This window comes from Microtus oregoni, unplaced genomic scaffold (genome assembly GCF_018167655.1).
Source record: "Microtus oregoni isolate MIOR12 unplaced genomic scaffold, Mior012 000009F_ref0000495, whole genome shotgun sequence".
NCBI lineage: Eukaryota > Metazoa > Chordata > Mammalia > Rodentia > Cricetidae > Microtus > Microtus oregoni.
In genome coordinates this window covers 41,951,794-41,969,458 of record NW_024543068.1, presented here as the reverse complement: position 1 = coordinate 41,969,458, position 17,665 = coordinate 41,951,794, and positions in this window count along the sequence as shown.

Sequence of the window (17,665 nt, the reverse complement as noted above, 5' to 3'; positions counted from 1 at the left end):
ATGCCAAAGTGGACAGATCTAAATGCCGTGATATAGCTGCCACTTGGAGGCGAGAAGCTAAGTAAGACACAAAAGTTCTCAGTGGATTTCTGCAAAGACAGCACTTGGCATGTATTTATCTGTCTTACGCTGTTAGAGACAACACTCATGGAGAATGATGGTCAGTAGATGGAGTTCTCAATGAAGACATCTTTAGATGTAGATACGTAAGTAACTGGTTCCTTTAGCAAGACCTATTGTCCACATACTTAATAAAACTGATGGATATTTAGCTCAGTAAATAATATCTGGATTTGCCTAATCCTCCTGTATCTAACATGGGCTAAATTTCAGGATGAGAATCTCCATGCTCCAAATCTGGAAGCAATGAGAAAGAACATGGCTAAGAGGGCTCCAATGGGTGGCCTTTTGTTTTATCAAGACCCTGCAATGTACTCCATCTAAGGAAAGTTCTTAGCACCCATCTGGTTTATTTTACTTGGTTCAGCATTCTATCATGCCTACATCTGATGTGTTAGTCTGGGTCCCATTCTTGCTCTGTATTAACTAGTGAAAGCTATTTGGCCCTCATATTCAAAAGCAGCAATTTGAAAAGATAGATCCCACACAGAGAAATCACGCAGGTGATTAGAGAGAATTTTGTGTGTCAACAGGACGACTCTTCCTTACTCGTTAATAACGTGATGCCTGGCTTCCCACATCACCCCTAACTAGGACATCAGCTCCAAGAGCCAAGGCCACCCTTCAACAGTTTTACCTTAGGACGTGACACTGAACCTGGCCATAAAGATCTGGTAAAAAATTATTGAAAAGATAATGATTTTCCACTGGGGAAATTAGCTCTTAGAACTACGTGCAATCCAAAAAGGGAACGATTTGGTCCATTCCAAAACAGCTTTGTGATTTGCTATGTTTTTCTCTGGCCTTTTACTGCTCAGAATCCATGCCAAGGAAGAAATGCTAAAGCTCCTATCTTTTAAATATGTAGATCCCTGACATTTGGTTGCTTCATGAATTTTGCATTGCATAATGACAAGTGTTTAATTTTATAAACTGCTCCTGTAATAGATCATTTTCAAGGAGAGGCCTAATCTGGAAATGCAGAGCAAAGTGCTGTTGCTGAATTAGACAAATGTCTTCCCCGAGCCAGCGATCCTTTCCATAGTAAATGTTTTCAAGCATTGACGGATTGGAAGCCATAGAAATATTCTCAACACCCAGCTGACTGGCTGCGTCAGAAATGAGATGTCCCAAGGATGCTTGGTCTTCCAAGCTAGTGTATAACAACCCTCAGAAAAATCTCTGAGTGAGATAAACACAAACAATTGATTTGTTTCTGGAGGTCCAAGTGACCATACTTGGTCTGATTGCTAATCCATTTTCATCACCACCAAAACTAAAATCAGGGTGAAGAGTGATAAGGGAAAGAAACATTATTTCTGGACTCTAAAAAGGCGTTAGTGTTTTAATTTAAACTTCAAGCAAACAAGTCTTGACATCAGATCATACATAACTCTTAGACAGTTTCATGCTCAGCTGACCCTCTTCGTCCCTTGGTTTCTTTACCCAACGTATATCTATGAGTTTTGTCTATTTAGCAGAATTGTGATTCAGGAAAAAAACACAATTAATCTACAAAATATGATGTCTAAAATATGCATAGATAAAAGAAATAGAATTGGCTTTATAAAACATATGCAAAGGTTGTTTGTTACAAAAATTCTGATCAAAATTATCTTTATTATAAATACTTGTATAAGTTCAATAGAAGCAATGAAAATAAAACGTGGTGTGTCAACAGTTAAAGATATAGATTCATAAGAAACATCTATTTAGCATGGTTTCTAACCAAATGAGATCTTAGTCACACACGACCCCTCTTGAGGAAATCAGTCAGCCAAGAAGGCAACAGAAGTGTGAACAGACTCAGAAGAACTGGACTGGAGAGAAGGCTCAACAACGAAGGTCACCTCCTGCTCTTGTAGAGGACTCTGGCTGGGATCCCAGCACCCTTGTGGGGTGGCTCACAACTGCCTGTAACTCCAGGTCCAGGGGAAATGACCTCTTCTGAACTCCTTTGAAGTGCACTCACATGTGTGCACGTATGTGCACATGTGCATGCAGAAATACCCACAATTTAAAAATCTTTAAAGACAAAAAAGAGAGACCTGAGACAGAAATCTATAAAGCAGCTACCGTGCTTCAGGCACTGGTCTAAGCATGCTTCAAAGGTGATCTCACTAAACCCTGATAAGGACATTATGATCATTATTATTATCCACATATCATCAACTACAAGAGTAATTTTTACACAAGCTAAGAAACTTGCTTAGGGTTGAAAAGTGGGTATCCGGAAAGTTGGGATTCAAACTTCCAAGAGTCAGGTGCCAAATGAATGGTCTCATGAATTATAGAACTTGGGATTGTAATGAAACCACTGCTCACAGGCACACTCGGTTCTCAGGTCTGAGCTTCAGGCACTCTGGATGATTTTGAAAATCATTCTGCATACAAACTAAATTTATTTACTGTAACACTATATAAGTAGGCCATTCCGCTTCCCTGATGGACTGATCCACACAGCCTTCTCTGATTGGAAGCTACGTTTATAATAAGTCTTATTTCGTATGTATGTTCCATTTGTACACACATCACTACCTTCTTCAAACCCGTTTTCCCACCTCTGCTTGACAATCTGTCCTTACCAACCTAAGGCTTTGCCTGGAACTGATAAGAGCTGTGTATAGAATTTTCTGGGACTATGTCAGACTTGTACCTTTAGCAATTTCTCTAATTGTGCCAATGTCAGGCTCCTCCAGTGGCCTCACCTGCTTCTCAGAGCCTCTCTCCCCTAGCTATTATGCATAACAGGTGCTGCGAAGACAATCTTTCTTTCAACTCCCCTGAGACCCTTAGTAATATTTCCTTGTTTCTTTTAATCTGGTTTGTCCCTTTAAAGGGAAATAATATTTGTCTTTCCTTTCAAAAGCATGTCCTTTGCCTCTTCCATATGGAAACATGTTCCATTATTACTCTTTCCTCTTAGCCTCTTCTTTTGTCTAGGAACATGTTCAAGTTAGGGTCAGTGGCAGGCCTGGACATGTCACCTTAGTTCATGACTAACATTGTTGAAGATCTCCTGTGGGCCAGATATTAGACAATTTTCACATAACATCTCATTCAGTCTTCAGAGAAACCTCAAAAGATATCTTTTAATTACTGGCAAGTTATTCATGAGAAAATTATGCTTAAACACATAAGTACATTGGCTAAGGTCATGTAGAAAATACGTGCATAGTGCCAGGATTTAAACCATGTTTGATTCCAACTTACATATTCTTTCCACTGTGTCTTACTTGTTTCTTAAAATAAAGAAACCAACCCTCTGCTGCAACCCTGCTGTGTGAAGCTCTCATTTTGTCTTTCACTGCCAAACTTCAGTTAAATACTGCAAGTGTTTATTAAACATTAGGTCTGTGCAAGTGACCGAGCTGTATGCTTCCCCCTGAGGGAAGACAAGAGGAACAGAATCAACTTGATCTGCTAGAAGCTGGCAACCTAATGACTGTATCAGACATGTAAATAACAATAAAGCCGCAGAAAGAGGTGCTAGCTAAAGTGGTGGAATCTTCCGAGAATTAAGATGAAAGGCAACTAATTCTAACTAAGGGAGAGTAGAAACAAAGAATTTCAAAAACGAGGTTATGGAAGTCTCCCTGAAAGCAGCCAACCATTCCCCACTAACCTGCAATTTCACCTCTCCAATGTTTCCTATGTACCCTCTCCCAACCCTCCACAAAGCCTCAGAACTGGTCTTTCCAACTCCAGACCTCTCCATTTTCCCCATCCTACAAGTATTCCTTTCCGTCAGGATGCTTCATTGTGTGCAGCTGAGAGCCCTCACGGTCTGGATAAATACTTTCCGTGGATCTCTGCTACTTACAGAACAGGAACACACTTTTGAATTTCATTCTAAGTAACATTAACCCTCCTCCTTTTACAGGGTTGTTATAAAGATCCAGTGTGATAATGTATGGGTAAAATATGTGAAAACCATAGTCATTCTATAGGTAGGTCATTATTAACATTATTACCTAGTCAACACTTGGGTCAGCATCTATCTCCTGAACTACCCTTTGCCTTAGCCCATTTCACTCCTGTAACTGTAATTTAGACACGCCTCTTCATTTCTAAAGCTGAAACTTTGTTTTCGGTGTGTCTCAAGGCTTCCATCAGAGTCAGTCTAGAGAAAATATGTTCTACCAACTCAATGAATGTTCTCGGACTCCGAGGTCATCCTTACTGCATCACTTCTACCTTCCCCAGTGCACAAGGCACAGCAAGTCATGTACGCATGGTTGTGTAAGTCATAACTTTATTGGTTGCCTATGAACTCATTTAATGCTAGGGCCAATCGATTTATCTTGGTATGATTGATGTGCCCTATCACCCAGTTCAGTGTAACCACTCTAATGTTGTTTCATGGAAGACAAAATTGGGATGTTACGCTGCTCTGTGGTAGAATAATTTCAGCAGAAACCAAGGGAGGAATTTCTCTTCCAGCCTTTGCTGGGATTTAATTCAGATGATATACATCCATACACAATAACCCTGTGGTGACAATCATCCCAGAGAGAAGAAACTCTGCTCTGCCATGATTTGTCTGGTATCATGAGCCACTGGGAAAGCCTAAACAGCAATCATTAGCTTTGCCATCTTTTTCTCAGAAATTCATGATTCATAAATGGAAGCTATTTTGAAAATCAAAATGAGTTGCAGAAAGTCTCAGCAAAAGCACACATTTTCTATAACTCCTCTCTCTCTCTCTTTCTCTTCCTCTGTGTTTTTTATTTATCTCAAGTAACTAGGGGAAGTACTTCAAGTGAAATCTTGTTATAAACACTTAAATCAAATGATGCTGCTAGGAGAGGTTGGACCAAAGAGATCCAGAATTATGGTCAAAGCCAAGGTCTTCCTTTGTCTGCTTGTACCCCAGAGAGCTCAGCTCAGCCTTTCCAAACTGACTGTGATTCAAAGGCCAGGCAGGAAGTCAGGATATCTGAGTTCTGACTCATGTGAACAGAGGACACTGACAAAAACCTCCAGCCAGCCCCAGGTATGCAGACAGTAGATGAGGGTTGGCCATTCACTGGGCCAAAAGTAGCCAGAGCATCATTTACTGTCCTACCTCACGACTGTCCTTACTGCCCTATTTGGAGACACATGCCTCCTTCCTGCCTTCACGTGCAGTTCACAACAGGGCTTAGAAGCAGTCCATTGCAGAAGGGGACTGAGGCCCTCTGTCGAAGTCAGACTTTGCACATGGACGTGTTTCTCCCTGGTACTGACGCCGGTGTCTCTATTCCCTGGGTACCCTCTAGCAGCTCACACACATCTGTAACTGTTCTGTCTTCTATGTCTGGAGAAGCTGGTGTTATGGACATCAGTGCTGTGAAAGGCTCTTCTCTGTCCAAATGTTTTAAATCAAAACAATATTGAAAGGATTCATAGAACATCAGACTTAGAAACAGGGTCAACATAAGGAAACCTTTGTCTAAGTGTCTTTTTGTATGCCTGTACTGCCAAATTCCAGGGGTTGTGGGGGGGATGAAGAGTCCCCATCAACTTCTTGCCAGAGAAGCAGAATTAGACCATGAGCAACAGCAGAGCACCTTTCTGAGGCTCTAATTGCAAACTGGCCACATCATTCCCTCACAGACCTGTGCTGTGCATACCAGGAGTTTTCCGGGCATGCCAAGAAGAAAGTGCACTCATTTCCATGAGTCCCAGGTCAGTGATCTTAAAATCAATGACTCTTCCAGATTCCCAGAAGCTAAGCTCCTTGCCTTTCAAGACTGCTGGCCGAGAAGACTGCTGCTTTCTGGGGTGTACTTAGTTTTTGGAACCTCTGACACTTCTGAGGACCCTGGTGGCAATTATCTTCCCTAATGATCCTATGAGACTCCCTCAAGCCATTCCCTGTGATGCTGCCTCTGAGCTGAGCAGTCAGCTGTCCTTGGGAAATATAAAGTCATGCTTCCCTCTTAACACTGCTTTCATGGTGTCTCATAAATTTGGGTTTATAGTATGGTCATTTTCATTGAATTTTAGGATGTCTTTCGTTTCCTCCTTTATTGCTTCCATGACCCAGACTGCTCTTTAGGTCTTTAGGGCTTGACACTTCTCATTGACTTAGGACATTTACCAATAGCCTACACTTTAACTGGGAACCCAACCTACCACAAGGTGCTTCGTGAATCTGCAGAACACAAATGAATACTTGGAACTCTCTATCAATCCTGCAAACAACACAAAGGGAGACCAGACAGTAAATATAAAGTACTACAAAGTTTCGCTTTTAATGCAATAACTTGTATTTGGCATTGGAATGTGGAACATTAGAATTCCCTTATCCCCAGCAAAGAATGTAAGCAGGGGAAACAGGTCAGAATTAGAGTGAACAGAGCAAATAGCTTAGCCTTCCATGGACCGCTTGCCACAGTTAATGTCTATAGAACATGGACAACCTCTTCTGTCCGACAACACATGCAAGTTGTATAAACATCTGCAGTCCTATGATATAAATGGAAGACAGGCACACACAGCCCCGTGTGCGCAAACCTCTGAAAGACAGCCTAATGCCTTTCTCCAGATCCCATTTCCTGAATGTGTTCATCATTGATAACTTTTTCTTTCTTTTTTCTGAATATATCTGTAATAAATGAAACCAGTTTTGTGGTCACCATATTAATCTAGGAATAAGACATGGGGGAAAATCCATTTTTTATTCTATAATTCTAAATACAAAGTAGCAGGAAAAGAAAACAAAAAAATCCCTCTAAATCTCTTATGGATTCTGATGTTTTAGAAATATACAGAGTACTTGAAAGCAATAAAAGAAATAACCTAAGAAAATTAAGCAAAATGAATTTGCAATTAGTTTGTGAAATTGCGATAAATGCATTTTGAAAGCAAAGAGTAAAATGTAACTTTCTTCAGTATAATTTGAAATTGCCTTTTGTGCTTAATATAGTTCATTTATAATTAGATGAGGATTTTGTTCTGGTTTGAAACATTCAAAGTTCCATCTTGAGATTGCTATGTACTATGTACACAGAACTTTTCAGCATGAAAGTCTGCTGCCGCCGCCGCGTTTGCTTTGACAGCCTTTCTCCTAGTTTCATAGAAATGAGGGAGTGAAAGAACACAGCTGGCTGGAACAATGGAGCATGTTCAACATTAGGCCAAACACTTCAGATATTGCAAAATATTGCAGGCTATATTTATAGCTCTCAGCAGGTTTTTGAAATTCATGCTGATACCGCCTTACGCCTTCTTATTGGACCAAATTGCCATTTAATGACAAAATTATCTTTGGGTTAAAAGAAAATGTTTTCAAAGGATATGACACTCGCACTAACCTCTTGGCGATATCCAAACAACAGTGACTTGAAATCCCTTCAAAAGTAGTTCAAGGTGTCTTTAAAATGCAGATCAATCTAGTTACCTAGGGTTTGAGTTTTTATGTTGATCTGATTTTTTCCATAAAGAAAGAGAACATTGTCTTTCTGACGACCTTTCTCCCAGTCATAGTTATGCATTGACTCATACACTAGCAACTTCCAGAAACTTCCCAAGGGAAATAACAGAAGCAGCGTTTGGGTAATTGACACAGTAGCCTTAAACTTTTTCCTCCCGTGGCAGTTGTTTTTAATAGAAAACTGTTGGATTTTCCAATAGACTCTTGTGATGTTGAGGGGACTAGCAAGGTTTCATATTCTTTCACATTAATAACACTAGGAGTCATAAAAGTGAGCAGCGTTTATAAGCTTAATGCCCAGAGAGAGACTGAGCAGGGTAGTTCAGGATAATGCAATTCCTGCAAATGTAATCAACTGCCCTGCTTGGAGGAGGTTCTAGGGTTACGCTTTCCCTGCAGCCCAAAACAAATCTCCACTGCCACTTGTCACTACTGTGCTAGTGAGGCCTTAAGATATGATCACTTTGCCTCACAATTCAATAGTAATTACACCAACTACTCGGTGCATACTAAGTACACACCAAGCAGTGATTGTGTACTTCATGTATGTGTATATATATTAGAAAGACTATTTTTTAAAAGTTCTTTAGCTTTTATTTCAAGTTGTATACTAATACATAATAAACTATGCCCAAAGTCAACAAGTATTATATCTTATAATACTGAGTTTTTGGTGAGTGGCCCTTATATTGACCTACTGGAGGATCATCTGGGTGGTAGCGTCATCCAAAAATGTGACTAGGGTCAGAGTTCAAAGTAGCCTCATTCACATGTAAGAGACAGAGTTAGTTGTCAGCTGGGGATTTTCAGATCTGAAGCTAGTACTCTTTCTACCATGCTTACTAAGATTCACTCCCTTCTAATAAAGGGCAGGTTTCCTCATGACTATATCTGGCCCCTTTTGGGCAGTGGTTGTTGTACAAGCTACCTAAGTCATATTTTAAAGACATGGATTACCAAAACATATAGTAAAGGAACCTGACAAAGTGCTGTTGACTTGTAAGAAAACTATTTACATATTTTTGATGGAGCACAAACTCCAGCTGATTCTCCCTAGGATAGTTTGTCTTACAAGCCATGCTTTCTAGCTTGGAGGAGTCACCTTTTGAGAACCAAAGTATAAAGGCTCTCAGAACACCAAGACCTCCAAAGGCACTTTGTGCTTCTCAGACATAACTATATTCGCACAGGCCCACTTAACAATCTCTTGCTTGCTGTTTTGAAATATGAATCTCCTAGTATGAGTTTAGGGCTCCTAGCCCCTTAAAATTCCTTCAGGAGTCCACAAGGCTAATCTGTATCCATCAAATTCAAGGAATCTTTGGAATAACAAGCCAGCACTATGAAGTAAGAGGTAAAAATGTGTTGTTTCTCTCTCTCTCTCTCTCTCTCTCTCTCTCTCTCTCTCTCTCTCTCTCTCTTTTGCAACAACAAAGAGTTGGGAATCACAGTGGCAAGTCAAACAGGCAATCAGATCAACCCATTCACTTGGTGGCGGTATAAGGTGTTAGAAATGATCCCATCGCAATGCTGTAGTAAGCACCATCACCATCAGAAACAGAAGAAAACTATCAACTGCCGCCTACCCTCAATACTTGAATTTCAGACAAGAAGGATAAGTCCTCATACCTCCCACCCAATCCAACACCCTCAAGCACGACCTCTGACGCCCCAAGCCCAGCGCCCTACACCCGGGGAATCCTCTTTCCTCTTCACTCCCTGCGTCGCCCGCGACTCCTGCGCCAACGCGACCCCTGCCGGTCGGCCCGGGAACACACACTCACCGCCGCTCACCTCCCGCCCGCCCGTCGCTCGCACACTGGCCTCCTCCTTTCCTAAACTCAGGTAGGGGATTATAACATGATACTGAAATTAAGCATGCCACTGGTCTCATTGGGTCCTTCAAATTCAGGCAGGAGAACAGGCATTCTAACAGTGAATTAAAAGTTTATTTGACAGATTCAAGCTAAAAATTAGGATTTCTCATTTTCTGCTGTTTTACTTTTTAGGAGAGTTTTGGGGTGAGCATGCCATCCGTCCTTTTATTTTCTGTAGTAATTGATACCAAGAAGGTTCCGGTGACAGTACTGGCCCTTTGAAACAGTGTTTTTAAGCCATCATCTTTTGATTCCTTATGATGCTCACTCTTCCCATAGCAGTCATTTGAGGATCTATTTAACTATTGGCCTCCACTCACCCTGTTCATTCCCAAATCGAAGTCCAGACAGGCAGGTACTGACGCCTCCCACTAGCTGGCTAAGTGGCTGTGGTATAGGAAGCATGGCATAAACGCCTTTTGGATGCAATTCTGCTGAAAGTGTTCATATGAGCAAAGCTGATGCTGAGGGTGGAGGGTAGGGGGCCAATCCTACGGTATATGTAAAGATCGGGAGTTAAAAAAATGAATAAAACTGTTCTTTCTCAGGATTGCATGTGGATATGATGAGGCGTTAGTTACCAAAGGCCAGCAAGACAGGTAGCAGCAGAAAGCATTTTCTCCTTTAATAATTCTCCCATGCACGGGTAATCAATATAAAAATTGCAATTGGATGAATCTTCTCTCTCTTCCTCTTAATATTCCTTGAGACACAAACGATTTCTCATGATACCCAAGTCTGTACTCGGGACCTAGTAAAATGTCTTCTACAACAAGGGACCATGTATGACAAATAGGCTGGGGAACGTTATCAGTCTTAATTTTTGCAAACAAGTTACATGATATCGAGATATTGAAACCTTAGGGTAGTGCCCTGGGATATAGTCTGGAGGCTGAGGAGAGGAGGTGCAAACATGCATATTTATGGGAACTGAACTGTATGGCATATTAAAAAATTAATAATAGCTTTAAAAACTTTATTTATTCCACTCGTTCACTGCAAACCTTGGGTCTTTAAATGTGATCAGCATTTACTCATCAGTGCTGTCGCTGTCGTTTGCACATGAGCATCGCTACCTCGTGCGCCTGCTGATTGAAGGAATAAGTTAGTTGAATTATTTTCCATTTGATTTTAAGTGGGGAGCATGGCGCGCACCATTTCTACTTATTTTATGCACAAACATCATAATATATTAATCTTGAAACCCGTGAAATTGAAGCATACTTTCAAGAATGAGTATCTTTTTAAAGAACTAGGCAAAATCAGCACGTGATGATCCATACGAAAATGAGCTCACCAGTGTCTGAAAAAGATGTGACTGTTCCTCAAGGGGGCAAAAATAAAAAGGGGGGACAGATTCATTGGGAAGCGAATATGTCTTGTAACGTCACTTCTTCCTCGGTCATTTCTACCTTAAGACAAAGATTAAATGTAACCTTCCCGTAAAACTTCAATCTTGCTCTTTACTAAAAAAAAAAAGAAAAGAAAAGAAAAGAAAGAAGGAAAGAAAAAATTGTTTCCTCCCCATGCCATGTCCTATTTTGTATGTGTGTTTTTGTTCTAAAACTACAGGGATGAAGACTGACTGAACATGTCTCCGGCATTCTGTGAGGCGCATGGAGACAGGGAAAGCATGGCACTGGCTTATCCCACACCTAGGTCCCATAAGGAATGAGGGCATCTCGGCTCAATCACCTGACTGAGCCAAAGGTGGCGGGCAGAAAAAGGCACAGAGCCTGCAACCCCGTCTTCAGTGCCTCTACTGTCCTAATCAGTTCCTTACCCACTCTATTTCAAAGTCAGCGTCTCCCCACCACCACACCACCACACCGCCCCCACACACACTCCCTACCCTCCTCCCTGTATGTATTGCCTGCTGCCGTTTCCAACAGACCTGCATTCATCACGCTGATACTTTCTCTGCATAAATGTCCACCACCTCCTCAATATCCCACTACAGAAAACTGAAGGAGACTTTTCCCTCCCAGTCTTTGCAGAGCCAAACAAGGATGGGTCTTACCCAAAGGTCTTGGAGTGTTCAGCTCCTCTTTCACCCTCTGCTGGTCTTGTGTCCGTGTCCTTTTCAGCTCCTGCCTGGACTCTGCAGCATCTTAGCTGGTTGCTGCTGACTGTGTGCTGTCACCTTATCTATTTGTTTTCTGTTCAGTGGCAGCGTTTTCTCTCGACCGTACACATGGCATCATCTGCTTCTCAACACCCCCTTCCTCCGTAAGGGTCTCTGCTGTTTTCCTCCCTCTGAAGCTTCTGATACCTTCACAAAAAGGTGCCAAAAGGCCCCAACTACTCTCGTGGTAGAAGCTTCACGAGCTGGCTTTGCTGTTGGCTGAACTTCCTAAACTAGTGTGACTCACTCCAAGTGAGAACACGTGTTAAAGGCGCTAGGGCTATCTTCAGGAAAACTTGATTTGGACACGTAGAAATTGTAGAAATTTATCATGTTGCTTTAGGAACATTATCAAGTTTTGTGATGGAGAGAGTTGATTCCACTCTGCACAGACGTGGGTATTTCCATCACTGCCAGAGGAAGAAAACACCCGGAACAAACTGAGAGGGGCATCTTCTGAGCCTTCCTTCCAGGGCCCTCATCCCCTCTGCAGTTCATTTATATTCAGAAGACATGATCATGGAACTTGGAAACTAAATACAGAAATAATCAAACCCCATCTCTTCATTCCATGGACGAGAAAATTGGTATCAAGAACAATGAATGGTCTGCGCAAACTCACAGCTAGTAAATATCCCTTCCCATCCCAAGGCCTCAACAGCATAGAAAGAATAGGTTCTATAATGTTGAACACTAGTTTCATTTGTGCGTTTTTTTTTTCTTTCTGAGGCACAAACTCATTTGTATGCCAAGGCTTCTGCTCCAGCGTGGCTTCCTTGCTAAAGCTCCCTTCTTATTTTGCATTTTCAATTAGATCCAAGGTGAAATGTCTCTTTATGGAAATCTTGACTCACTTTTACCTGTCGCTGTGGGTGTATTAAAGTATATGAAGTTATAAAAAGATATGAAATATGAATATAATCTGGTTTAATTATTTCCATCCTCCAAAGACGATGATTGCAGTTGGCTGTCAGTGAAATCTCCAGTGGTTGAACTCCATGCTTAGAAAAACAGCGAGCAGAATAAAAGGCTAGAGATCAGGGCATGGATTGGGGACTACCAAAAAAGCACATTTATCTCACCAAAAAGAGCAGGTTCCTATCAGAGAAGAATTGCAGCTTTAGAGAATATCAGTGAGTCAAAGATGACAACATTTGGCAAAAGTTAATCCCACTCAAGTACAGTCAATGCCTACAGAGAGAACACTGAGCTATTTCTTAAGTAGAAAAGCACTTAAACACATTATTTGATGACCTTACTTAGACTTCCTGTCTGCTCTTTTCCATTAGCAGAAGGTAAATTCCTTGGCAAACGAAACTCTGATGCACCTAGACAATCTTGCTGTCCCGCAGGCTGGCATCAGCAGCTCCTCTCATTTTAAGGCCAATCTCCATCATTATAAAAAATTGCATCTGAGTTCTAAACATCCTTATCTGTGTTCATCATCCTTATCTTAGTGGAATATTTTGATCCCTGGATCTTACAGCCTAGGGATTGGGAAACCAATGTTTTTCAAAGAGGTTCATTCTCTGGGCAGGACTTTCTGTAGCTCCCAGGCTAGGGAAGCAATTTCCAACATCCCCTCCCTGCCTAGAAACTGTAGCTAAGTGTTCTTAGCCATCAACCCCCAAACCAAAACAGTCTTTGGGGGTTTCTGCTTCCTGTGCTGTTTTAACGGTCTGTGAAACACTCTTTCAATTCTCTTCTCCTTTACTTTTATCTTCTGTTCCTAAGACTCCTTTAATGCATTCACGTGTGCTTAATATTTTCCTCATTTTCCTCATCTCCACGTCCAACACACAGGCCTCATGAGACAGCTTTACGGGCCGTCTTGCATAAGTTTAAATATGCTCCCTAAGTTTCAATGCACAGCATTGCCTCTGTGCCTAACTAGAGAAGAAACGTGACTTCTAGAACAATGTCTGAAGCATAGCCTTGGAGAGTGTGGGAAGGGTACTTTGCAGCTATTATCAGAGCTGAAAACTTCAGAGGAAGCCTCATCTCTCAGAACTTTGGGGTTTATTTTTCTGAATTAAGGAGGCAACAGAGCGCAGTAGAAAGAGGGAGTTATCAACAGGTGTCAAAGGATTCGCATGCGTACTCACACGTGGCTTGCCGCCCTGTCACTCATCACCGCGGCAAAATGATAGCACATCAATAGCTCCCTTCCAGGTCCTCACTCTCAAACTGCCTATTGACTGATTACTTTTCATTGCTATTTCCCTTCCAGGCTCATTGAATTTCATCGTTTCCTGCGCAAAGGGTTGGCAGTAAGTAGCATAACTTTTCCCAATAATGTACCTTTTTAAGGGTGATGCCGGCTGCTAGACTAACCCACTCTGTGTTAGCCCACGGCACACTCCTCAGTTAGAACTTCATGAAATCCAAATGAGGTCTAAGATCTATCTCTGTGGCCTCGAGATATTATAGGACACCGGGTAATAGAAGAGTCAGCATAAAGGGTCTTAATATCTCGGTGACTCGATTGTCCCGGGTGACCTCGGTTTCCTAGCTAGCTAAGCTATTTTTCTAAATTCACTTTTTACCCTAGAATTCTAAAAATCAAAGCAACAGCAGCATATGATGGGACCTAATTAGTTGGTCCATTTTCTAACACTCCTTAGACAACATAAAAGAATTTTCATTTTGTTGAGTATATAATCATACTTTAACAAAGAAGAAAGATAAATATGCTTCCGAGTGTTCATTTCATAAGGAGATAAAATAATTTTGCCTTCCAGGATTATTATGGAGGTTAAATAATGTAATATATCTAGTGTTCTAGAGAATATCATTATGTGTGGCATAAGAAAAATACTAATTAATGTCATATTATTATTATTATTAGATCAAGGATCTTAGAAGTATTTGTTATCTATACATACCACAAATAATGACTTTCTGTGGTTTGTGCTTAAAACTCAGAATGAACATCTTGATGACTTTGCATTCAGTACCAAAATAACTAGGTGATGGCCCAATTTTTCATTTTTCAGTGAGTTAATGTGGTATTATATAAACCCTGCCAAAGTAGATCACTTATTCAAAAATAATTGAATGATCAATCCACATGATTGGCTTGCTTTCTACCCCCTCATAGTGACAGTAATATTTAGAGTTGAAGCCAGTGGGCATTTAGATCCTAGTGAACATTGAAGAACCATATCCCTGTCTTACATACTATCGTTTCCCAGTTCATGGGTTTGTGGCATTGCAAATGAGTTTGGTTCTTCAAATTATTATCTTATGTTCTGGGTGTGCGTGTGTGTGTCTAACCTACTCTCACTTCCTTTTTCCCTTTTTCTCTTCATATCTCTCTCTTGTTTCTTCTCTCATATTCTTCCTCCCTCCTTCCCTTCTCCATTGTCAAATTAAAGCTGAGTGGCAGATTACCTCCATCTTACTGACCAACTGTCATCAATGGAGATTTTTACCCCTTGGAGACTTAGATAGGGAAGGATTCAAATGTTTAAACATTCATCAGGAAAGGGTATTTTGACTGATTGGTGGTTTTGATATAGGAGGAGAAATTGAAAATATTCTAAAGTCCTTTACTTATTCTGGACTTTAAGGATTCTAAATTACTTTTAATTTTTAAAATTCTCAATGTTCTTACTGTTACATTCTAATAGAGAAGCGCTAGGTTACACCATACTTACAAACGTACTTTGAAACTTTCCATGCTTGTCATAAATTGATAAATGCAGTACACAGTATACAAACAAACTGAGACGAAAACCACATGATCACCACATTAGATGTAGAAAAGACCTTTGACAAAATCCAACACCCCTTCATTATTAAAGTCCTAGGAAGATGAAGGATACAAGGGACAGACCTTAGCATAATAAAAGCAGTTTACAACAAGCCAGCATCAAGTTAAATAGAGGGAAACTCAAAGCAATTCCACTAAAATAAGGAACAAGACAAGGTTTTGTACTCTTTCCATGCCTATTCACTTGAAGTCTTAACAAGAGCAATAAGACAAACAGCAGAGATTAAAGGGATACAAATTTGAAAAGAAGTCAAATTACCTTTCTTTGCAGATGGCATATAAGTGACCCCAAGAGTTCTACTAGGAAACTCCTATAGCTGATAAATACATTTAGCAAAGTACTGGTTATAAAATTAACTTATAAAAATCAGCAACCCTCCTATATACAAACAGCAAATGGGCAGAGAAAGCAATCAGAGAAACAACACCTTTCACAATAGCCTCAAATAATATAAAATACCTTGGGGCAACCCTATCCAAACAAGAGAAAAACTTGTATGACAAAAACTTTAAGGTATTGAAGAAGATATCAGAATATGGAAATAGCTCCCATGTTCATGGATTGGTAGGATTAATAGAGTAAAAATGGCCATTCAAAAGCAATCTGCAGGTTCTATAATAGACACATCTAAAGAAATCATGAAATTCACAAAAAAAATGAAATCATGAAATTCACAGATATATGGATGGAACTAGAAAAAAATATCTTTCTGAGTGGGGTATCACAGACTGAGAAAGACAACTATGATATGTATTCATTTATATGTGGATATCAGCTGTTAGGTCAATGATACCCAAGCAACAACCCATAGAACCACAGAGAGAGAGAGAGAGAGAGAGAGAGAGAGAGAGAGAGAGAGAGAGAATAAGTATATAGAGTAAGGCAATAGCAGGGATCAGAGAGCTCTCCCCAGGAAAGGGAAATAGAATAGAATAGTTAAGAATGGACGAGGGGAAAACTGCAACAGGAGGGTCAGAGGGAAGAGGAGAATGAGGGAGTACAGGGAGAGATGGATAAAATTAAGGCCCATTTGAGGAGTAGTATAAAACTTAATAGGATAGAATCTTAATATATATATACATATATACATTCACATATATGTATATGCATGTATGTGTATGTGTGTGTGTGTATGTGTCACGGAATAATAGGAAGACAGAGTCCCAACTGCTTATTTATTGTCACCAAATGCAGCAACCAGTCCCAGAACTGGGTTACATCTAATTGAATTGTTGGCCAAAGGGGTTTCATGGGAATCTCCAAATAACCAAGGGTGGTGCCAAGACTATCTGTTGCTCTCTACAAACTGATGACAAGGGCCCATTACTGAAGACAGAACCCATATAACACATTGAACATGGAGAAGTCAAATGTGTGCCTACATAGACCTCCACACACCTACATTCTAGCACCTTTGGCACAGGAAGATACTCAGTCTGCTACCAAAAGAGAAACAAATACCAACCCCAGCCACAAAGTTCTTGGTCTACGATGGTGTCCTGCCTGCAAGACATACAAGTGTAATGGAGGCACAAAGCTTGTGGGAGTAACCAACCAATGTCTGATTTGACTTAAGGCCTACTCCATGAGGTGGAACCCACTCAACACTTCTTGGATGACCAAGATCCTGGGACTAGACAGACAGTGGATAACAGTTAGAATCAAAGCACTATAGGAACCAGGTTTCTCCTAGTTAAACCTCTATTCAGGTAAGCAAACTCCCAAGAATGTGTACAAAAGGTGAATCAGTCTTATGGAAGAAAATTAAGAGATATGGACACTTTTATTTCTAGAATTTTTAGAATCAGTGCCTATGGATTGTAACAGAATCAAAATTTACAGATAAGTCCTGGTATATCTTATAGCATTATTTTGCTATTTATCTGTGGAATCAAAGTAACTCTTAGCATTCCTAATTGCATTTAGTTGGCATCCTACCTCCAAATCCCTGTCTCTGTAACTGTTGTCCCAAGTCAGTCTTCAGGTCGAGAGACTCCTTTCCCAGAGCTAATGACTTCAGTCACTGTCACCTAATCTCCCTCTCCACTTACACTGTATCTTTTAACTCTATCTGTATCAGGCAAAGTCTACTTCATGTGTGTAGGATGCTGGGCTCAGAACTACTTTATGGAAGTTTTGAGGAAAGTGCATAGCTAGCTGCTAGACATGGTTGCCTTTTTATCAGTAGTAAAAATCTTACAGAAAACCCAACATCTGAAAAGCATCTGTGGAGATCAGAGGAGCAGGGACCCCTTATGGGGCACTGAGGTATAGAGAAGTTCATAACTAAAAAATAGAGCTGGCAGCAAAGCTCTGCCAGGAGGAAAGACTGGAACCTGATGGGCTG